The sequence below is a fragment of the Psammomys obesus genome, unplaced genomic scaffold (assembly GCF_907164565.1).
Source record: "Psammomys obesus unplaced genomic scaffold, mPsaObe1.curated_primary_1811, whole genome shotgun sequence".
NCBI classification, from domain to species: Eukaryota; Metazoa; Chordata; class Mammalia; order Rodentia; family Muridae; genus Psammomys; species Psammomys obesus.
In genome coordinates, this window is record NW_026596046.1 from 33,100,737 (window position 1) to 33,124,768 (window position 24,032).

The 24,032-nt window shown below is 49.2% G+C and overlaps 2 long non-coding RNA genes across 9 annotated transcripts; one reads left to right on the forward strand and one right to left on the reverse strand.

Annotated features, from left to right (window-relative positions):
• Positions 1-1,926: 1,926 nt before the first annotated feature.
• LOC129688335 (uncharacterized) lies at positions 1,927-13,132 on the reverse strand. 4 transcript variants are annotated; one of them, XR_008721929.1, is made up of 3 exons: positions 7,629-13,132; positions 6,383-7,452; positions 1,927-2,244 (listed from the first exon to the last, which is right to left on the reverse strand). It is a non-coding gene; the product is annotated as an uncharacterized LOC129688335 (long non-coding RNA). The 4 variants fall into 4 exon arrangements; XR_008721928.1 differs by having other exon boundaries at positions 6,383-6,458; positions 7,281-13,132; XR_008721926.1 differs by having other exon boundaries at positions 6,383-13,132.
• A 175-nt stretch (positions 13,133-13,307) lies between these two features.
• LOC129688333 (uncharacterized) lies at positions 13,308-23,761 on the forward strand. Of its 5 annotated transcripts, XR_008721925.1 has the most exons (7): positions 13,308-14,095; positions 14,219-14,344; positions 14,963-15,067; positions 16,661-16,783; positions 17,505-17,545; positions 17,705-17,898; positions 18,069-23,761. It is a non-coding gene; the product is annotated as an uncharacterized LOC129688333 (long non-coding RNA). The 5 variants fall into 5 exon arrangements; XR_008721923.1 differs by having other exon boundaries at positions 17,505-17,898; XR_008721924.1 differs by having other exon boundaries at positions 14,913-15,067; positions 16,661-17,898.
• Positions 23,762-24,032: the final 271 nt, after the last annotated feature.

Here is a 24,032-nt window from a genome sequence, read left to right on the forward strand (position 1 = left end):
GGCCTTGGCTTAACAAAGGAAAACAAAGCTCTTTACACCTTCCTGGGAGCCCAAGTCAGTTTCTGAGCTTTCCCTTTCATTACTTTCCTTGATCTTCCCCACTAAGGGAGGGGACTCTTGGGACCTGACATCTACCCATCTCCAGCTGCTCTATCTGGCTCCCCACCCCATCCCTGTGTCTACTGCTGACAGCCTGTCTGCTCTGGTCCCCTCCTCCTGGATGTTGTTCCTGCTACAGCAAATAGGATCTTTCTAAACTACAAAGCAGGAAAATGACCACGAATCTCACCTGCTTAAAACCTCTCAATGGAAAAAGCTAAACTCTCCCTGACATGACACCCTCAGCCCACATGACAGGCCCATTCTCCCCTTTCTTTGACCATCCCTCTTCTACACCTCAAGCTTAAGTCACTGGCGAACAATGGGAAGGGAGATGAAGGCAAAAAGTGCCGTGGGACTCTGTCCAGCATCTCCTTTTCCCAGAAGGCCCCCTGGCAAGGTGGGAGCCCCTTTTTAGTTGCTGTAGGGTTTTGTAGTTAGACACAGTCACTGTCACTATTTTCTCCACAGTGTTCCTGGTCATCCTGCCTATGTGATACCCCAAGAACCGTGCTAGATTTGTTTGTTTGTTTGTTTGTTTGTTTTGGTGGCGGGGTCTCACTTTCTACCTCACACTGGTCTTCATCTCTTGTACACACACACAGGCACATCCCATGTTTGTGACACGGTGCGCATGTGGCGGTCAGAGGACAAGTGTATATGTACGGGAGTCTGGTTTTCTCCCATGTGGGCCCTGCGTATCACACTCAGGTTGTCAGGCTTCGCAGCGAGCTCCTTTACCTGCCAATCATCCTCTGGCCCCATCTTGGTTTGTTTTCCAGTGTTTGGGTTTTTTGTTTGTTTGTTTGGTTGGTTGGTTGTTATTGTTTTGCTTTGTTTTAAAGACCCTCTAGTAATTCTAATGTCAGTGTGGGTATTAAGGGACTTGAAAAGATGTTACAGTGTTGACAAAATCCTTCCACATAACCCACATCTGTAAACCGTAGAGGGAAGCTTGTTGGGCGATCAGTCAATCCCTCCACTCTACAAATGTGGAAACAGAGACTGTCTTTGCTCACTCGTGGTCACACCTCGGAAGCCTCATACTGGCTCAGGGAGAATTCCAGTCTTCGCACTGGTAGAATCCAGTGTAGATCCTGCTGGTGTCTCAGCAGTCTGTGTAATGAACACTTTCCCTCCCCTGCCAAACCAAATGTGTCCCTAAATATTTCTCTCCCACTCTCCCACCTCCATGCTTTACCCCTATGTGGAAGGCTTTCTCAGCCCGATCTGCCAGCTTCAGTCCTCGCTACCTTCCAAAGCTACCACCTCCTTCGCAAAGACATTTCCATTTCCCACGGTTTCTCTCCTCTTAGGCTGGAAACGCGTGTTTAGTAGAGTCCACTTTTCAGCCCTGCCTGCTGCCTGCTGCCTGCTGCCTGCTGCCTGCTGCCTGCTGCCTGCTCTGTGCTCTAGCTGTTACAGCTTCTGGAAGTCTAGCAGGTCTGAGTACGTGCTCCTTCCTTCTACAAAGACCCCTCTTGCCCAGCTCGTGTCTTCATTCTCAGGCAAACCTATTTCAGGAAACCTCCCTGAACCTCTACTCTTCCACCATGGAGACCCCTTCATCTGCTGTCAGGGGATGCCAAGGATAGCTCTATATGAATACAATGATAAGGTTTGGACTTGGAGTCAAACTTCTCTGGTTTGAATCTTGGCCTCAGAGGGGACAAATTCCCACAAGTCCCTCCTTGCCTTGTGTTTCTTTTTTGTTACATGAAGAAACGATAGCTCTACTTGAGAAGCTGTGGTACAGATTAACCTATCAATTCATGTTGAATGTGTGGATCCGGGCCTAGTCCGTGGCAAGCACTTGGTGAACATTGGTTATTTCTCTGAGATTTATTCACTCATTTGATGGCCCTGGAAAAATGCTGGTAAAAGTGGGCAGGAAAGAGGATTCTTGGAAAGATGGCAGAAGAGGAAGGAAGCATCAGGAATTTATCTCCCAAGTGTCACAACAATCCCATTCGTGGGTTCTGTCCGCTGTGCTTGTTGTGGAAATCTGGGGTCTGTTGAATGCTGGGCGCTTTCAGAGGAAGGCTTCATTCTCAAGCTGCTTGATTTCAGGAGCTGGTCATCCAAGCAGCAGCGACCTCCACCCAGTCTTGTGGTGGGCAGCTGTGCAAGTGTTTCTGGAGTGACCTATACATAGCTCAGAAAGGACATAGTTCTCAGTACAGGCTCAGCCCTGAACACAGATTTTCATTGTCACTCTGAGGTGAGGGCACAAAGACACTGGGATCCTTTGTTGGTGTGCAGGACTCTGCCTCAACTAAAGCAGCTGCCAGGGGACTCAAAGAATCAGCGTCCTTCTCTCTCCTTGTTTGTTTCCTTCTGTCCCCTTGGTAGCCACATGTTAAAGATTGTTTATTCTAAAGGAAACACACACACACACACACACACACACGCACACACACATAGAGAGAGGACACTACAAAGTAACCACAGACAGCCAGGGAAGGTATAAGCTCAAAAAAGACCCAAGAAGACAGGTTTACAGCCCAGGCTGATACTTGCAAAAACTTTTGTTTTAATTTTCTTTTTTTGAGACAAGGTTCAGGCTGCCCTGGAACTATGTAACACAGAATGGCCTGGCACTTGCCTTCCATGGCCTCTGCCTTTTCAGAGCTGGGCGTACAGGCATGTACCACAGTGTCCACCAGGACAGCTGTCAGTGAAGGGAACAACCAACCAGCTACTCGTCACCAACCCTGGAGGAAAGAACTTTTGTTTCGAGACCTACTGAATTACTAGTTTAAAATGTCAACTTTTCAACAAAATACTACAAATTTACCAAACATCAAAGTGTACCCTATTTGAAGAAAAAGGGGGGTTGGGGGCTGGGTAGGTGTCTCTCTAGGTAAAGTATGAGCCTGGAAACCTGCAATCCCTGTGACCCATATAACGGTGGAAGGAGAGGCTGATGACACAGAGTAGCTAGCCTTTTGACTGCCACACACGTGTCATGGAAAGTTCATACGCCCCATATGTCATTCACATGCACAGTAGGACTATACCAATAATAGCAATAATGAGTAAACAGAGGCTAGGCATCGTGGCACATGCATCTAATCCCAGCAACTAGGAGGCAGAGGCAGATGGATCTCTGTGAGCTGAAGGCCAACCTGGTCTACGGAGTGAGTTCCAGGACAGTCAGGGATATGTAGAGAGACCCTGCCTCAATAAATAAATAAAGAATGAATGAATGAGTGAATGATTGAATGAATGAATGAAAATGAAAAGAAAGTGAAAGGAAAATAAATATCAATGGAATATCATTGATTGGAATATTGATATCAATATTCCATTGATATCAATAAATATCAATGGAAACTGAGAAAGAGCTGGCCGCAGAGCTATTCTAGAAGACTTTAAAATAAGCAAGGGGAATGTCAAGAAAATGATGCATGAGGTAAATGTAAATAACCAAGAAAAGATGTAAAAACCTCAAAGGGAGCTTCGAGCTGAGCAGTACAAGAACCGAGATCGAAACTTCACTCCGGGGATGCAGGAGGAGAAAGAAAGATAAACAACACTGAAGTCAGGACAGCGGAAATACTTACATGTAAGGAATGACATCAGACAATCAGAGAAATGTGCATAGAGCCATCAGCTCACTAATGGATGCACCATGAAGTCTGAGAATAGACACGGGTAGAGAGAATAGTTGGAAAAACAATGTTTGGATACATCGCAAATTTGATGAAAAACACGAAGATAAACCTCTATAATTCCAGCAGACTCAGAAGGAGGACCTCAAGGGGGCCTACGGTGACATTGTAGTGAAATTATCAAAAGCCAGACTTAAAATCTTGGAAATCGTGACAACAGTATCCTACAGAAGCATCCCCAGGGGTTCGCAGTAGGAGCTGCCACAGGACCTCTGAAGCTCCGGAGGCCAGAAGCAGTGGACAGAGCCAGTCAGAACTCGAAGAGGAAAATGTGTCAACCAGAAACCCTGTCTCACCCAAAATTTCAAAAATGAGGGCGAATCAAGATATTTCTATGCTGTCCTGCAGGAAACACTGAAGGGGTTTCCCTATGGTAAAAGGAAGGCAGCAGCAACTCCAGTTGTAGATGGAAGATTCAGGGTAAAGGCACAGGCAGTCATGGGGCAAGTGTTGCCATAGGAGCAGCTTGTCACCTCACTTCCTGTTTCTGTGTGGTTTAAAAAGAATTAATTCATTTGTTTAGTTAAGGCACACAGTGAGTAAATGTGCAATTTTGTGATTTCAATAACTGGGATGAGGAAAGACCTTTTAAGGGACTGTGTGTGTGTGTGTGTGTGTGTGTGTGTGTGTGTGTGTGTTTGAAGCTAAGCTGATATAAATTCAAATTAGAGCATTATGCTTCTAAGGTGTTAAACATAATTCCACAGCTCATAAAGAAGATAGCTATAGAACAGAAATGAAAGTAAATGAGGGAGAGATTTAAATATTTTGCCACCAAAAAAAAAAAAAAATCAGACTTAGAAGAATAATGCAGGAAATAGGAGACAAAACTACAAAGCACATATAAAACAAATAACCAAAGGCTGGAGTAAAGCCTTTCACACCAGAAGTCACTGTTCTCTGTTGGAGATATGCTCTAAGAACCCCCAAAACTGCAGGTAGTACTGAGCCCTATGCATGCTATGGTCTTCCTAGTCATACAAACCTGCTAGAAATGCTTAATTTATAATTAGACACAATGAGAGATTAACAGAATAACCAGGCAGTGATGGTGCGCATCTTAATCCCAGCACTTGGGAGGCAGAGGCAGGTGGATCTCCGTGAGTTGGGGCCAGGTTGGTCTACATAGTGAGTTCCAGGACATCCAAGGGCTGCACAGAGAAACCCTATCTTGAAAACCAAAACAAAAGAGATTATCAGATACAATTAATGAAATGGAGCATAATAATAATGTGCTATGATGACAGGTAAGCATTCTCTCTCTCTTTTTTCTCTCTCTAACACAGGCAGGAGTTATAGAAGGATTATGTTATATAATGGGTTCCATAAGGACTATGTTACAGAATGAGGACTCTGGACAAAGGGGATATTTGTGTCCTGGGCAGGGTAGAGTGGAATAGAGAAGAGAGTGAAATTTCATCTTGCTACTCAGAACAGTTTAAATCTTTTGAGTTATTTCTGGAATTTTCCGTACCTTAATTGACTTTAGAAAATTGAAATTGTGGGAAAGAAAACTCTGGAAAATGGAGAGAACTGTAACTTCTTTCTTTCTTTCTTCATTTATTTTTATTTTTCAAGACAGAGTTTCTCTGTGTAACCCTGGCTGTCCTGGAACTCACTCTGTAGACCAGGCTGGCCTTGAACTCAGAGATCCACCTGCCCCTGCCTCCCGAGTGCTAGAATTAAAGGTGCACACCACTGTGCCCAACTTCATTTATTTACTTAGGTAGGATCTCAATTCAGACTGGCTTGGAACTTGCAATTCTCCTGCCTTGATCTCTCCAGTGCTAGAATGTCAGGTATGAACCACCATGGCAAATGGATAAACATACAACTATAGCTGCCTCTTGATTTATGATTGAGTTACGAAACAGTAAACCCACTTTAAGCTGGAAATGGCTCGTTATAACTGTGCTGAACATTCCTAATCTAGGGAGCACCCTAGCTCAGTATCATGACATACTGGAAAGGGCTGGTTGTCTCTGCTTGTGACTGGCTAACGGAGCCGCCCAGCATTGCAGAAGGACATCAGACCACATCATCATTAGCTGGGGAACAGCTCAAAGCTCAGTTCCTACTGATTGCATATTGACTTTACATCACATTGTGCCAATGTCAAGTCAAAAATGGTTAAGTCAAACCAATGATTAAGCGTCAGATACAAGAGGCACAAAAGAAACCATTAGGGATCACTGATATGTGCTTCCCAAGAGAGATTTACTTTAGATTCAAAGACACACATAGGTCTACAGTGGAAGAATGGCAAAAAGATCTTTCAGGCAAGTAGTCAGCAAACACTGGGGTGGCTGCACCAGGAGTATGCAAATGGGCTTGCACTATCAACAGATTTCTCCCCAGCCCTCCACAACTCCAGGGACAGACCAGACTGAAGCAGTGAGGGAAAGGAAGGAATGACAGACAGACGGACACACAGAAAGCTGCATTTAGGTGGTCTGAGCTCTTGGATGAAGAAACTTCACTCCAAGGCTGTTGTTTCAGCTTGACATGATGAGAAGGTACAGATGGAAGAGAGTGAGGCCTGCACAGCTTCATCATATCACTGGACCAAGCACTTAGAAAGGGTTAAAGCTGGGCTTGGTGGTACATACCTTTAGTCCCAGCACTCAGGAGGCAGAGGCAGGCAGACTTCTGTACGCTTGAGGTGAGCCTCTACATAGTAAGACCCTGTCTCAACAAACAAACAAACAAACAAAAAACTCTAAGCAAAAAAGAAACCTGGATGTTATGTGCATTTTACCACACAGAAACTAAATAACAAATCGATAGGAAAACTGAGGGAGGAACCTGATTATAGAGCCCAGAAAAGCATTGTGGGTGTAGAGGGTTTGGAAGGCCCCAAAGAAATGGAATGTAGTTTGAGGCCTTTGGAAGTAATGCCATGCAGTGTGCCTTGGCTGCTCTCTGGACAGGTGACAGGGCTGTTGTGAAGCAGCAAGTTTATCTACTAAGATTCCAACTTATGTGCTCCCCAATCTGATAGTGGTTGGAAGTCAGAGGCTGTTTTCCAAGTAGCTCTTACAACTGGCTCTGACAGGGCTCTGGGTATACATATGAGGCTCCGCCCTTTCCTTTTCTTTCCTTTCCTTTCTCCCTCTGGTCTCTGTATCCAGGAGCTGAGCTCGCCTGCACTTCAGACAACATGCAATGCTCCTACCACATGGATCGGACATGGGAGCTGGAAGCCCTGAGGAATCAGCCTTAACCCCATTGGTTGCCCATTTTTCATTCAGGAGACTGAGGCCCAGAAAGATAAATGGCTTGTTTATAGTCACAGAGCTAAGGAGCAGGACAGGTTCTAGTTTCCCGGTCAGGGGCCATTTCTACCTCTTCGCATTACTGCCTCATTAAACCTGCCTCATTAAACCTGTCCTGCTGTCTTTAATTTCTGTCCATCTTTCCATCCATTCACTACGTTTCCCAGATGAGCGTCTGGCATATATCTGATCGTGGCTGTGCTCTGGGAGTTCACGATCCAGGTGGGCTCACCGACGCCAGCATGGCATAGCTCCCGAAGAGTTTGAATGTCTGCCGTCAATGGAGACTGTCACACTGTGTCCAGAGCAGTCAGAGAAGTTTTCATGGGGTAGGTGTGAAGGAATCCTCTTGGACCCACAGAAGAGGGCAGGGGAGTTTAGCCAAAGAACAAGATGACTTCAGGCTGCAGGGGAAAGGGTGGAGCAAATGGTTTCAACACCGTTGAGGTGCAGGGAATGAGGGGTTCCAGTGAGGTTGGTCCTGAGAAAAGAGGAGGGGAGGGACGCCCTGGAGAGTCTCAGCTTCCTCCAGTTAGTCCGCCGGTCTCCTCCCAGAGGCCTGGTGGTCCTCTTGCCTTACCTGCCTCCCTTCACGTGCTCACTGATTCTCCTCATCTGAACTCTGCCATCTCATTCTCTCCTTTGAGCCTAGCAGCTCTTTCCACTAACCTACCCCTTCCCATTCTCCCCTCGTCCCGTCTCCCTGCCGAGAACCTGATCATGTCCTTCCACTACACAATGAAAGCATAGAGTCTTCAACATGGAGGACTCTAATTCCTGGCTTTGCCACTGCTGACTGACATCGAGGCTTGTGAGTAACGTGAGTAATTTCTAGCCACCCAAATCCTTCTGAGCCATTGTTTCATTGGCGCCCTCTAGATCACCTGTGTATGGAAAGATGTCCATTTACACTACCGGCCAGAAATCTGAGCAGATTAAGTATCCCAGATTGCCAGTGAGCCCTGGTAGCCCTGTTCTCTTACTCAGGGTGATAAACCTGTTATCAGCCTATTGCATTCAAAGGGCTGTGTACTCAGCTTATTACTTCCTGTCCTGGTACAAACAGAGCTCTGAAATGTCACCATCTTAGAAAGTTGATCTCTATGTATACTAAAGTCAGTGGCAGCTAAGAGAAAATGGGTTATATCAAGAGATTTTCAGATTTGTAAATGATAATTCACAGTAAGAAACACAGAACCACAACTGGACAGGGACACAGACAAACACACACACTCACACCATATTTGAAAGAGAAGCTTTACAGGCAGTCACCAGTGTTCATTCTTCCTACCTGTAACACACTCTGAGAGCTTTTTTTCTGCCCCATTTAGTTAGGCGTATCAGTGGTGTAGAGGCTGGAGAGATGGCTTATCAGTTAATAGCACTGTCCTTTCTTCCAGAGGACCTGGGTTCAATTTTCAGCCCCCACATGACAGCTTGAAACTGTCTGTAACTTAAGTTCCAGAGGACCTGACATTCTCATAAAACACCAACGTACATAAAAGATAAAATACAGGGGGGTGAGAAGGAAGAGCAGTGGTGGCCACTGGTGGAACTGATTTCACATCCTATCTACGGTTATGATGGGAAATGTAGAAAGTTCTGTTTGTCTTTCTCATGTTAAAACAAAACAAGACATAAGTGGAAAGAACTCCTTGCCAGCCTCCCTGCTCAGGTAAACAAGAGAATGACATTCTGCATTCATTTTTCCAGCGTTCTCACCTTCTGTTCTCCCCCTCTAGAAATGCACAAACCGACCCTGCTCCTCCCAGGCCACTGAGATGGCATACTGGCCCTTACTGCGTGGAGGGAAGCAGTCCCACCTTCCTGTCCTGCCCAGGCACTCCCTACATCTCCAGGACACACCAAACCGCTCAGGTTCTTGCTCACGGCACTCGCTCCTCGCCCAGCCTTTGCATCTGCTTCAACAAGACTGCTGCCCAGATTCACTTCACCCCTGCAGGGTTTGGCTGGCAGCACTTGGTGGTCCTTTCTGCCCTGCTGAGTGTGTTTCCCATTTGGTCTTTCGATGCTTGCTTGCAGTGGCTCAGATTTTTTTTTTCCCAGCCCTGCCAGCTCTGCGAGTCTGTGGTCTGTCGCTTGTTGCCATGTCCCCAGCACAAAGATCAGGCCCTTGCACAGAGTGTGGACACAGTGAATGTTTGTGGAAGAATAGACTTTAGACCTAGGAATGTTAAAATCATGTGCAGAACCACTGTGTGAGCCAGGCATGGTGACATGAACCTGTAATAAGACAATCTGGAGGCTGAAACCTGAGGATGTTGGTTTAGAGGCTTACTTGGATTATATAACAAGACTTAATAAACCAAAACAGAACAGCAACTACTCTGGGATCCAGAGGGGACAATAATGACATGGCTGGAACATGGATTGCTCCAATCAGAACTTGGGACACTGCAATCATGAAAGCACAGTAATTGAATTCACAAAAGTTGGGCACACGGGACCAGAGAATATGCAGGTTTCAATGCTGCCCAGATGAGATTGCTCTGACTTTCAGTTTCATTTTATGAGCTGCTTGATAAGAAGGACCACTTTGTTGATCTGGTGGCCATTTGGGAGCGATTGGGACCACTGAGTCTGATTGAGTGCCCATACTAGGCTCCCTGTGTTCTGGGATGGGTGATACCCACCAGCTTCCCTTTGTAACCAAACAGCTGACCCGAGTTGATGTGGGGACCCATTTTTCTGGGGCCTAGAGGACAGAGCTCCTTTCTAAATCCCATAGATCACTCAGCTCACAAGCAGAGGAGCTGGGACTTGAACCCCACCCTCTGACTCTGAGGTGTCTTTTCTTTCTGTTGCTCTATACTACCCTCTCGTGTCTCTCCTCTGCCTCCTGTCTTGGAGTGTGGGAAGAGCAGAAAAGAGATAGGGTAAAGATGGTCTACCAAATTGTGGTGGGGAGTGGAAGGGAGTGAGCCCAGCTCTTCAGCAGGCATGTGGCAGCCTTGGCTCACTTTCTAGGGAGCTGTTTGAAAATAGTTTCCTTTTCTGTAAAATGAAGACAGTTATTACCTTGCAAGGTGACAGAGGGAACTCCTTGAAAACATTACAGAAACTGACACAGTATTGAACATAGCAGCTCTTCGGTGAAGGCTTAGAGGTAACAGAGGTGACCTGCTAGCCAGTTGCCTCCAGAGCTGAGAACGGAAGGTAGTGAGCAGGAGACAAGAGACTAATAATTCTTGAGCATCTGATCTGAGCCAGGCGTTTGCATAAAGTGTCACAGCTGCTGCTGTTGACTCTGAGTACTCACAGCAAGGCACGTACAGTGAGCTGTCTGACTTCGTAGGTGGGAAACTGAGGCAGAGCAGGACATAAGGTTTCACATCTTTGTGAGAGCAAAACACAGATTTTCACCTTGGGCCCTTGGACCTGAGAGCCCCTGGGCAGCCTCCATGTCTGCACATCCACTGGGTTGGTCATCTCTGTGTTGGGTCATGTTGGGCCCTCTGGGTGGGTCCTGTCCCAGGTGAACACCTATCAGAATCTTCCCAGCACCTCCTCCAGTCTCCACCCCTCTATATTCCGGAGGATCACCAGGAAAGGTCCCACCTGCCTGTCTACTGTTCTTCCCTCTACAAAATGGCCTACTCCCAGTCCCAGACAGTGCCCTCTCCTGCTGGGTAAGATTCGGGCACTGTGGTGCCTTCTGTTCTCTCTGCCTTGCTCCGTGTTTCTGGTACAGAATGCTCTCTCCCTTGAGCCCTGGGGATTAAAATCTAGTGTCTCCAGTTAAAGACCCAGGAGCTGGAAGCCCAAACAAGTTCTGATCTTAAAATTGGGGCATGAAGAAAAAAGTTAGCTTGGAGTGATTGACAGGTAGTGGAGAAGAGAGATGAAGGGGTCAAGGGGCAGGGCAAGGGCACTACGGCATTTGCATGTGTGCCCAAGCACCCTGTGGTTCAGAATCAGAAACCTGCTGGGTAGAGAAAGTGTTTCCTCTGAATTAGCATCCCAGGATCAATGTGACAAGAAGGATGCTTCAGCCTATGGCAGGCAGGGAGCTGCTGGGGTTGGTTAGCGAGCTGCCTGTGGCCAAGGTGGGGTGCTCCCAACCCTGGCAGCCCTAAATCCTACTTGGGAGCTGCAGGAGAGGAACTGCCACTCAGGAAAGGAGCGAGGATGCTTTTCTGCACCAGAGGTCGCCATCATTGTTGGTGGTTGATGTGAGGGTGAGTGTTTTCCAGAGTGCATGGTGAGGCCATTTGGCCGCCTGGGAGGTGGCACTTCCACCCTGGTCCTATAAATGGAAGCTCAGGAATAGAGGAGACTGTTAGGTATAAGGCAGAAGAGATACAGGAAGTTACTTTTATGCTGTTAGCACGTATGATGGTGGCTCTGGTACATAAAGCGTACATAAGGAACAACTTAGCTAGATCTCCCAGCAGACAAGATATCTTAGTCCCCACCAGTCTTAGCCCTCACGGGTCCACAAGGAGAGCCCTGCTGTTATCACTCCCCTCTTCAGAGAGACAGACAGACAGAGCATTAGACAGCTTTCTCAGCTCCCAGAGCAGTAAGTGGGGAGCTGGCTTGAATCCAGCCTTGCACGTCGGAGTGTCAGCCTTTAACTGCTTCTCTCAGAAAGGAGGCTCTGGAGAGAGACCCCGCTAGGCTCCACGTGCCCCTCAGGGATGGATGGATGGAGTACACTCAGGCCCTTCAGCCAACAGTGCAGGAGGCTGGCCTAGCTTTGAAGGCAGGCGGACCGAAGGACAGCCAACACTCTAGGTCAGGGCACTCTAGGTTGGAACACTCTTGACATGGTAAGTGACCTGTGCTGACTGATATGTTTTATCTCCAGGGATACAAGCCAACTGTGAGTCTGTGGAAACAGTAGTGTTCACTGCTTGCTTTGGGCAATCAACTGATGTAAAGAAGAGAGAGTAAAAGGGCAGGTCAGGGACACTATGGCTTGTGTGTGTGTGCAGCTCAGGGCCACTGTAGTCCAGAATCAGAATCCTGCCAGATAGTGAAAGAATTTCATCAGAATTGGCATCCGGGGATCGATTTCACAAGAGGAATGTTTCAGGCCACAGCAGGCAGTGAGCACTCTGCCTCAGCCAGAGCACCTGGGCTGATATAGCCAAGGGAGCTGGAGTCTGGAGGAGGTGGGGTGGGGAGGTTTTCTGGTTCAGGGCTAGTTCCCTACACAGTCTAAGGAAACAGCTTTGCCCCATGGGCCTGGGTCGCTATGAATGCCAGGGAGAGACTTGGATAGTCTGGTTCTCATGTCCTTTTCAGCCCTGCATCCTCACTCTGAGTGCTGACCCCCTAGGTGGGGCTCTCTTCTCAAAGGGAGGAAACCCCAGTTGCCACGCTCCCTAGAGGACAGAAGTTCCCAGCAGCCTTTGATTTCTCCCTTAAGTCTGGCTTTCTGCAACAGAACTCACTACTCAAGGAGTGTCTGGGGATTGTAGGAGAGAAGAGGACCTGCCATTCAGACATGGTCATCCAAGCTGCACAATATCCATAGACATCTAAGCTAGCTGGGGAGCAGAGCTTTCTCTCACTTGCCCTGGGCCCGGGTCCTGTCTGGGCATCCCAGCCGCACCACTATGCTGCTAAGTGAGCTTACTACTGTGCAAGGGATACAGAGTTGGAGAGGGGAAGGCCGAGTTCACACCCTGCTGTAGCTTCAGACTTCTCGAATGCACACTGACCTTCTCTTCCCTGAGCTGCTGTGTCCTCCTAGTGCTCACGTTGCTGTGCCGTGTGAATGAAGTCAGGGGCCCCGAGTCTATGTGGGGTTGACATACACATGTGAGCAGTGCTTGGGTTCTAGGGAAAGGGAGTGGGCAGGAGAGGGATCTAAAAGACCCACGTTCAAAGTCTGACTCTGCCATTCATTTTAATAGGTAGACTTGGGCCTTCCACCCCATCCCTGTTCTCAGAAAATTCAAGAATATCTTAGAATATGAATGTCTGGGGAGAGGTACAAGTGACATTGAAGTCAACAGGCGAAGCCCTGATCCCATATGACTGTGTCCTCATAGGAAGAGGAGATTTGCGCATGGACCCCTGTTTTAAAAGCCATGTAACTATCAAGATGGCCATCTACTCACTGTGGAGCGAGGACTCACGAAACCAAACCTTGCTCTCGAAGCCCCAGAACAGTAAGGTAGCACATCTCTGTGGTGTAAGCCTTCTGGTATGTGGGAAGGAGGGGATCTCCTGGGTTGGCCTTAACAAGCCAGTGTACCCACATGAAAACTTCTTGCATTTTGCATGGTAGAGGAGACCAGAAAATGCCCAAGAAGAGGCCCGGTGCATAGAGGGACCTCCACAAATGTCCCTTGCCTATCTTCTAAGAACAGCACAGCACTGGCCTCTTGGGAAGAAGGGAATATTGCAGAGTCATCCTGTGTCAACATGAACCCAGGGCACCCTACCCTTGACTCCACCCTTATCTAATACCCAGACTGGCAACCAACCCTGCCCTCGGCCCAGCCCTGGCCTTGGGACTGGCTTCCAGCCAGGTTGATTGGGAGCTGGGTACATAGCTACCTTCACCTTTGCCCAAGTTCAGAGCAAACCTGCGATGGTTGGCGGGCCTTGGCATAGGGCACAGTTGGCAGGGAGAATGCCCACTCAGAAGTCTGGAATGGGATCAGCACCTCACTTTTCAGACTTAGTCTGACTTCCACCAACAGAGAGCTTACAAGTCACCCCAAGTCTTGGGGAGCTACGGGGCATGGGGTGGGGAGAGCCAGCAGTCAAATCCCAGCTGCGCCATGGATGGGCTGTGTGGGCTGTGTGATGCTGGACCCTCCTTCAAGCGGAGACTAGTCAGGCCCAGACACGCGGAGGCTTCTGTGACTGGAAGGTCATTTCCACCCATGGAGCTCCCAAGGCCCTCCATAATGGCATCTATTGTGATCCGTTCCCGACTAACTGCTCAGAACCGTTGCGGAGTCAAATTCCTGGAGAGTCAGGAAGTGTGGCTGTGGGTAGGAGAGCTGTCTGGCACATCCTTCCCACAGCATCCCTCCTGCGGATCTTGGCAGCCTGTGAGGCTAGGTAACAGGACCTCGGCTCCCGCCCTGCAGCTCTGGGTTCCCTCGGTGCTCTTACTTTCTAGAGCACCACTCAAACTCGTCAGGATTTTCACATTTTCTGTGGCCTCCGTTCCCTTCTCCTTAGAAGAAGAATGATTGTGTAGCAAGAACTTGGTGTTGATCACCGTTCCGTCTCCTGCGCCCTGAGAAGTCGCCTGGTGCCGAGTCCTTGTTTGACATGGGTCCTGGACTGCTGTCTGACCGTCTAGAGGTGAGGAGGAAAATGAAGGATAGATATGTGGATACCTAGACAGGAGTGGCCTGGGCCTTAGAGGCAGAAGCCACCACACTCTGGCAGACCAGCCTGTTTAGTACATACCCTTGAACAGGGAGCCAGGGTTACTGCATAGAGAGAAACAAGGAGGCGCTGTTTACGCGTAAAGCTGAACCTGGAGGCAGGTTTAGCATTTTTGGTAGGTGCAGTCTCTGCAGGAGTACAGCCTTCAGGCTGTAAACATCTTGGTGGGGGCAGAAAACTCCGGTGCCCACACTATCAATAGCCACGCTCACATCAGAGAAAGGCTTTGCCGCTCCCATGGGACTGAGGCGTTGGTCCCTGACATGGCCCTTCATGTGTCGAACAAGGCACATTCACACAAGACTCTACTTGCTCCCTGCGGCCTGGCACACAGTAGGTGTCCAGTCAGTCACTGGGGGAGGAAGGGAAAGAGAGAGAGAGAGGAACTTGTGGATCCTTTGTAGTCAGTCTTTATTGCATTTGGGATTGTTTTCTAAGTCAGAGTCCAGCTGTACTTTCTAGAGACTTCCATCTGATTCAGGAAAGAGACGCAGACGGTGACTGTTGCCGTGGCCTATTGTTCCCTGACAGAGGGGAAGAGACACTAGGCTGGGAACATGAGAGCCAGCAGCAGCTGACGGCTTAAGGCTTTGGAACACAGGGTGAGAAGCAAAGAACACTGTTGAGAAGTCAAAGGTGAGCAAGAAGTAGAGGGACAAGGGAAGGGCAGCTTTTAAGCAGATAACAGCCCTTGCAAAGGCGTAGGTGGGGAAGAGCTTGTGTGAGGGGACAGGAAGATGATGTTGTGAATGGGGTAGGGTTCAGGAAGGTGCTGGACCTAGCTTTGAGATGTACAAATCCAGCCTGTGGCTCCTCTGGGCCCTCAGAGGCCTCCTGCTGATTGAGAGTGAAGGCTGTCCAGAGGCAGCCAGCTGTTGCCAGGTGTCTGCCCTTCCAGAATTTCCCACGAGAGCTTACTCTCCTGAGCTGGTGTCTTTGTCTCTTAGTCTCTGAGGGTCTGGGGTATAGGCTCAGTTCATCCAGCACGGCTTTGGCATCTTGGAATAGCTGCATCTACCTTGAGCCCAGTTTCCTCCCTAGACTGGCAACTGGGGGGCATCAGGGCTTTGCCGGCCTTGCTCGCCAGAGCTGGTGTTTGGGCAGCCACAGCAGAGGTAGGAGAGTAGTTGATAGACACTATCTCCTCACCCCAGGAGACTGTGGGAAGGATTCTTTCTGCTTTGCTTGGCTTAGGTTCTAGCTGCTGGTCCTTTTTCAAGGTCTGTCACTGACTCTCCTGGTGGCCTCAGCAATTCTTCTGTCTCCCCCTCTCTGTTCTCATCTGTAAGACAGTTTTAATTGGCCCGTCCTCCATCTTCAGAGATGGAAAATTTCTCTCTTTGTGCTGGACTCCAGGGACATAGAAGACTCAGTGGGGACTGGAGACAGATGGTTCCACCATCACTGTCCACTCCAAATGAAATAAAAGTGCAGCTGCCACACACAGCTTCTTCTCTTCCCGGACCTTGTCACCCTATCGAATACCTTCATTGTCTTTCTCAGTGAGCGTGTGAGACAATTCTACCAGATAAAAGCTCTCACTCCCATTGTGTAGGGAAGATTGGGGCTTGATCAATCAGATATTGCTGGCACAATGGATCCTGATTTAAATCAATCTGGGTAAAAGCCGCTCACTGGCTCTGCTGTCCCTCATCTGTGCATGTTGCTACTGTGGCCAGGTTTGGGTCTGCTGCACCCCAGGTCCATCCCTGGGTAATGGTGTTGTTTCTAAGTCAGGGGAGAGAAAGTGGGAATTTTCATTAGCCATCTGACTGTGGAGCTGATCCTCATTCCTGGGGTTCTCAGGATCCATGCTTTCTGGAGGATTCCTAGCCTCCCCACCAATTTTGGGAAGTACGCTTTTGTGAGTGAGGAAACCTCTGCCCGTCACCCTCATAGCACTCATTTTCTACCGTTAAGTTGGCAGTAAGCAGAGTTCTGGCCTGGGAACCCAGGCTCTAGGTCGCAGCCCCTGGCTATTACTGGATGGGCAGTGTTGCTTGTTTGTGTTTGAGACAGGGACTCATGATCCCAGGCTAACCTTAGGCTTTCTGTATAGAAAGCCAAGGATGGCCTCGAACTTGTGATCTTCCTGACTCCATTTCTGGAATGCTGGGTACAGGGTACACTGCCACACCTGATTTTATGTGGTGTGTGTTGGGGGGGGGGGTAAACTGAGGGCTTTGCTTGTGCTAGGCAAACTCTCTATCAGCTGACCTGTATCCTCAGTGAGTCTTCTCTGTGAGACACCAGATTCCAGATGTACAGACATGAGGCTGGGGCAAACCCTCTGAGCAACACATATGAAGTAACTGCGCATGAGTCAAACCCTGTCTTGGTTGGATCTGGAAGGTGAGTGTGGTTCTGAATGGTGTCCCTCCCCCTCCACAAGGCCCCTCCTAGATCTGCGGCTGCTCATATGAGTCCACCCTGCACCTCAGATCATTTAGGAAAGCAGACAGTGATGCAAGCGGGAGGGTCTCGGAAGGGATGAGGTCACTGTGGCTGGCTGCCCAAAAATGTGGTGATGGAGGATACCGTTGGATCAGGCCCACTTCTAGGCAGCCCCAGCTTCCATCCTGCAAGGCAGTGATAACAATAGTACCTACTTTTAGAGGGTTGTTAATGAGGAGAGTAAAATAGGGGCTAACAGGAAGCATGTTTGTAACGCACATGGCACTGAGCCTAAAGTACTCAGCACTGGGAAAGAATGGCGTCGAGAGTGTCATGATGGTGGCAGTAATGGCAAAGAGAGGGAGAGGGATGATGTCACCATGATGGTGTCACCCCTGTGCTCCCTCCCGGGTGCCTTTATCCAAGACGTCCCATCCTAGTACAAACATGTCCAGAGAAACCAAGTAGCCAGGGCCTGGCCTCTGAATTAGGAAGAGGCGAAATGCTGGCCCTCAAGGACAGTGAGCCTTCAGTGGCTGTGTTCTGGGCAGGTGGCAGCACCAGCTTTGAAAGAATCACCAGAAGTCTTCCCAGGGGAGGCAGCGCTTAGCAGCAGTATTGATGGAGGAGTAAGAATTAGCTGAGAGAGTAAAACGAGATTTCTCTTTTCCCTCTAAAGGCATTCCTGGCAGACGAAATGACAGGAGCAAAAGCAGAGAGGTGTGAAGCAGCCTGTGGAGATTGGGAAGCCGTGAGAGGCACAGTCTGGCTAGTTGGGAGTAAATGGCAGCAGGCAGATGAGGGAGGGGTGTCTGGGGCAGATCTCTCAGAACCTGGGGTACTAACTCATTTACAACCTAATTGTACGTTATGCCATAGACATTCCAAACATCTACGCAGTCCTAAGTGCTTTTGTGTTGGACACTATGGGTGCAGCCAGGATACCCCTGTACGGACCGTCAGGCTGGATCACTCCTTCCTCAGTTGCTGAGATTTCCAGGGGCAGAGTTTGAGCTTAACATTCCTCCCTGCCATTGCCTCCGAATCTAGTGTTTTGCCCCTTCCTGCATCAGGTAACTGGTCCACACGGGGCTGGGGGTGGGGGTGGGGTGGGGGTCGGTGTCTGGGACTCTTCCCTCAGTTTGACTAACTGTGAGAAGCCATTCCAGAAGCTGAGGAAACGGCTCAGTATATAAAGTCCTTGCTATACAAACCTGAAAAAAACCTGGTTTTGGATCCCCAGCAAAAATCCTGTGTCAAATCCTGGCACAGATGCACACCGTGTGAAATCCCAGCACGGAAGAGGTGAAGGCAAGAGGCTGGAACTTACTGGCTAGTCAGCCCATCCAAACTAATGAGCTCCATGTCTGGTGAAACACCAGGTCTCCCAAAATAAAGTGGAGGGCTGGTGAGATGGTTTATTAGTGAGTTGGCGCTTGCCACCAAGCCTGACAACCTGAAATCAATCCTTAGGACCGGTGTGGTGAAAAGAGAGAAACGAAACCCACAAATTGTCCTCTGACGTCTACATGAGAGACGTGAGGGTGTCTCACATAAGGGTGAGAGCTCATGAGCAAACACACACACACAACTAAATAAAAAATTTAAGTGGGGAACAATTGAAGAAGACACCCAATGTTGACCTCTGATCACAAAGGCACATGCATTTGTACCTACACACTCTCATGAACACACCCACAGGAACACATATGTCTACACACACACACACACACACACACACACACACACACACACACAGCCATTCCAGCTCCACATCCCTGGGGGGAGCAGAAACAGGCCTTTGAGGGGTTAACCTGGAAATCCAGTTTGTCCCTTTGCCCAGTCCTGCTCCAGTCCCTCCCCACAGATGCAGACCTTGAGAGAACTTCCCTCAAAGAAATTCTGCCAGCAACTCTTCCTCTTGGCTTCCTTCCCCAGAATCCCTACCTGCAATAACCATCATGCAAGGGTGTTCATGCTGGGTGACATATCATTGAGGGCTGATGAGGGACCCTGCTTTTTGAAGGCATCTCTGTCGAGAGTAAGGGAATGAACCGGAAGGACACATTGGAATCGGCAGTCAGAGTAGACGTGATTGTTGCAATTTAGCAGAGAAATGGCGTGGGCATGAGGTGGTGCAGGCAAGATGGAGGGATAGATCTGGGCAGGGGTTGTTGCTTAAAGAACAGGGGAGAGTCTGAGGATGGAAAGGACCTGGGGGCTTTGGAACATCATGGCAGAGATGGAGCCAGGAAAGATTTAATGAGAGACTCAGCTCAGTGAGCAAGGTGGCTGCCAGGCATCTGGGAGCAAGGGCCCTGGAGGTGTTTAGGAGGTGGTGTGACCTGGAGGTGTAGAGCCGGGATAGAAACAGCTGGTGGTTTATGGAGCAGCCATTCACCCACTGAGTTTATTAGCAATCAGGAAGTCAGGGTCCTGGAGAGGAGGGGAGGCTGGATGTTAACCCTTTGGTTGCCGAACCTTGCTGGGTTGGGGGAAGAGGCATGTGCAGCCTGTGGAGCCTCTGCTTACAAAGCAGCCAGCTAGCATCCTTGCCTGCCAACTTACTGCAAGCCCTGCTGCTCTCTCTGAAACCCTCCCAAGGACCTGCTAGACAGACTCCTCAAATCCCTTGTCTTAAAGAAGAAGCTACGGCTCAGTGAGGCTCCTGCCTTGTGGGAACCAGGCAGGAGCCAAGAGCAGAGCTGGAGTTGATCCAAGCTCATCTGACACATGCCTGTAATTGTTGGAGGGGAAATCGGGCCCTAGAATTTTTGGCTCTTTAATCGGAGTCCTTTCCCCTTGTACAAATGGTCACTTCCTATGGTGAATTCCAGAACTTTTGATCTTGAGCCAACTTCTCCTTCCAAGAAACAGAGCTGAGAATGACCAGTTTATGGGGACTTGGGGTGGAGTGGGATTATCTTAGCGGAATTTCCAGGCCTGGGAATCCCCCAGCTGTGAGGTGGAGCCCTGACATATATGGGAAGGCCTCTGTGGCTGTGGCAGCAGTAGTCTCCCTGTGGATGGCACCTCTGCATTGTCAGGAGTGGGGCTCCCAAACCTGCCTCAGCTCAGGCCCTCCACCTCCATCCTGCGCCCTGTGGGGAAACTGGCTCTCTTCAAGCACCGTTTCCTAAAAGCTTTTCTGTACAGCCTGGCCGTTTTGTTGAACTGTGGATGACTGTAGTCTCCCTTCTCCATGGTTTTATGTTCCATGGCTCCAATGACCTGCTCTCCACCATGATCCAAATATATTAAATGGAAGCAAAGTATGGCGGCACACTCCCATAATCTCAACACTGGGAAGGCAATGGCAGGAATGGATTGTGAGTTCAAGGCCAGTCTGAACTGCATGGTGAGACCTTGTCTCAAAACAAAACAAACAAACAAACAAAAAAAAAAAAAAAACCAAAAAAAAACCCACAAAGCAAATAATTTTAAGAGGAAAAATTTCAGAAATAATTTATAAAGTTCAGATTACATGCAGCTGTAAGTAGCTTGATGATAGCACCCTGGTGCTGTCTTTCTGGGTCTCACCCAGAAAGTGAGGCACCCTTTTGCACATCATACACTGTGCGTGTACATCCTCAAGCAGACACCGTAGCTAGTAGACCCCCTGTGGAAGAGTCGGACAAGCACCACAGAGCGTGGCAGTAAGCCCTGGCCGTCCCCTGTCAGGCTGTCCACCGTTTGTTCTCCTCATCCTGGAGCGGTCCCAGCCTCGCTTGCTCATTCACAGGTCCAGAGTCAGCCACGGCAGAAAAATGGCTGAATTCAAGCCCTCACTTCAGAGATATGGACATAGTGAGGCTCAGAGAGGACAGGGACCTGCCCAAGGCCACCCAGTGCTCTGGCGTACAGTATGTTCCAGCCTGAATGTCCCAACCAGCAGCCCAGTGCCTTTCCATGTCTCAAATCAATGTCAGAAGTGGCATCAGGCCAGGGGATTGAGCAAATCTGGAAACTGACGAGTTCAAGGTCTGGCTCCACCCTGGACTTGCTAGGAGCCTTTGGCAACTCACCAGCTGCACAGCTTCAATTTCCTTGGTTTTGAAATCAAAATAATGACTCCTTCCTTACCAAGTTCTTGTGAGGACGTAGCGAGAACAGCATTGCGGGGGGGCGCACAGAGGGCCTGAGTTGTTTCAGTTCACTTCAGTTGTTTCAGTTTCAGTTAATATTAAAGGTGTTTCCTTTAATATTAACACGGGCACCACCAGCTGTGTGCGCTCGGACACACGGCTTACTCAGGTCTCATCCAGAGCCATGGCAGCTGCATGAGCAGCACCCATGGGCACACAGTGACTGCTCACTAACGCTCGGTGTCTCCAACTCTGCATGCAACCGCTTCTGCTTTCACAGGCGGCTGCAGGGGAGCTGCCCCTTATCTGAAGACCATAGCCCAGTAGACAAGAAGAGGCAAAATTGTGATTGAGAGATAGGAAAATAAGGCGGAGCTAGCTTTTAAGATCATCTTCTCATGGAACTTTGAAACAAAGCAGCATGTGTTTTAAAACCTGGCATAGCTCGAACCTCCCTGGTCACACCCAAGACTTTTGTAGGAGCCAGAACCTGCAGGTGGGCCTCCCTCCTCTAGTCTTTCCAGCCAACACTGTCCCAGATCCTGAGCAGAACTCAGTATGAAGACTATTCCTGTGTGGTCGTGGCTACAGCTGAGCAAATGCCAGAAATGCTCTTTTGGTAGCTAGATTCCATCTGGAGTCGTGGGAACAGGATAGTCTGGATCTGGGAAGATTCTGGTGCCTCAGAGTTCAGTCTTCATTTATCTCCGTTCTATTTCATGAATGTCAAGAGGCTGATGGTGTCCAGGAACGGGACACAGCCCCAGCCTGATGCCCCAGCAACATCCACTCTCATTCCAGTCAAGGGCATTCCTTCTTTGGTTTTTGTTTGTTTGCTTGGTTGGTTGGTTTTGGTTTTTCCAAGACAGGTTTCTCTGTGTAGCTTTGGCTGTCCTCGAACTAGCTCTGTAGCCCAGGCTGGCCTTAAACTCACAGAGTTTAAGAGTTTCTGCCTGCTTCCACCTCTCTAGAGCTGGATTAAAGGTGTACACCAGGCTTAGGCCTTCCCTCTTTTGTCCTCCAGTCACACAGCCTGACAGCATTTCAGATGGTTTGCACGAGAATGCTCCCATAGACTCATGTACTTGACTCCTTCATCTCCAGTTGGTAGAACTGTTTGGGAAGGATTAGGAGGTGTCACCTGGTTGGAGGAAGTGTGTCATTGTGGTAGGCTTTCATGTTCCAAAGTCCATGCCCTTTTCAGTTTCATGGAACATAAAACCATGGAGAAGGGAGACTACAGTCATCCACAGTTCAACAAAATGGCCAGGCTGTACAGAAAAGCTTTTGGAAAAAGGGCATGGACTTTGGAACGAACATGAAAGCCTGAAAAGGGTTAGTTAGTTCTCTCTCTGTCTCTGTCTCTGTCTCTCTCTGCCTTATGGTTGTTGCCTCAAGATAGGAGCTCTTAGCTACTATTCTAGTGCCATACCTGCCCGTTGCCATGCTCCACACCATGATAGTCATGAACTCTGATCCTCTAAAACTGTAAGCAAGCCCCCAATAACTCTTCTGTAAGTTGCCTTAGTCATGGGGTTTTGTCACAATAATTGAAAAGTAACTAAGACAGCATCTCTGTGTTTCCCCATGGATGTGCTTGCTCAGAGGCAGCTCAGAAATGAGCATGACAGGTCCCATCTGTTGCCCCCTCTATCTCACTGCACTGCCACTGCCCATTTTGCACCAAAGTCCTGCGCCAACTTGGACCCAGGGAAGACTGGACCCAGGTGGAATGGGAAGTACTCTCAATACAACAGTTCTGTCTTACCCTCAGGGGTGCATTCTTAGACTCCCAGGGGGTCACAAAATAACCTCGAATAGTGCAGCATACTATATACAGGCTCAAGGACAGAGGAGGACTGGGACCAATGCAGGGCCTGGCTTGGCCTCCTTGTTCATGAACATTTAGGCAGCTGAGGACTGCATGGGGAGACACTCACCATGCATGGGAGAGCAGGATGCTCTCAGCTCTTGCTGCTCGCTGAAGCACTGTGAGCAAGCGAGTCCTATTTTAATTCTCATTTTTACACCCAAGGAAGGAGGCCTTAGAGACACCAGCAGGCTTTTCCAAGTGTGTACCTGAAACAGGTGGTAGAGCTAGGAATCAAATCCAGACAACAAAGCTTGTTCTCCTGCCCCTCACCGGCCGCAGTACTCAGGAGAGTGGGCCCAGCACCTTGCCTGGGCAGCACAGTAGAGCTGGCCCTGGTGACTGAGGTGTGGCCCTGAGCAAGGGAGCGCAAAAGAGCTGGCCTGCCCATCATCTGCCTTGGGGTGGCACGGGCAAGGAAGAGATGCCCTCCCGGGAGGGATGCCCTCCCTGCCTCGCCCCTTGCTGTCTACAGCAGGCCAGAGAGCTGGCCCTGAGGTCATGAGATGGGAGAGCAGGTTCCGCACCTCACCGGGCAGCACAGCAGAGCTGGCCCTGGTGGCAAAGGTGTAGGTGAGCTGGCCTGAGGACATGCGAGCAGGAGAGCTGACCCTACCCCTTGCTGGCTGTAGCACTGGGTGAGCTAGGCAAGGCAGTGCTGGAGAGCTCACCCTGGTGGTTGCAGGCACCGGAGAGCTGGCGGGCTGACCATCTACTACCTCTTAGGCCCAGATCCAGACGCTTCAGTTGGCCCACCCCAGCATCTACACCGCCTGTGAGCTGCTGGAGTGCGTGAAGGAACTTGTCCTGCAGATCGAAAGTTGTAGGATCTCCATGACACAGGACTCCATAGGAGACCGGAGAAGGGTCCCCGTGAGGGTCGAGTATTGACAGAGCAGCAGAAGCCAGGACCCTCGGGACAGAGCAATGGCTCATTTGCAAGTAAAGATATGTAGACAAACGATCTACCGTGTGACACACTACAGCTTCCATGACAAGATTTTTTTTTTAAATTCTATCGTGTTTTCTTTTCTTTTGTGGGGGGAGGTTACAAGGGCAGAGAGTGGATACGAAGGGATTAGGAAATGAGTGGGACGGGGGTGCATGATGTGAAACTCACAAAGAATCGATAAAAAAGTTTAAAAAAAAAACACCCCAAACCAAAGAACTTAGGCTTCTATCCACATCCCGCTGGTACCTTCTAGCCTCCCCAAGCCAGACAGTTACCGTGCGCAGCAGGCAGGGCCTCTGC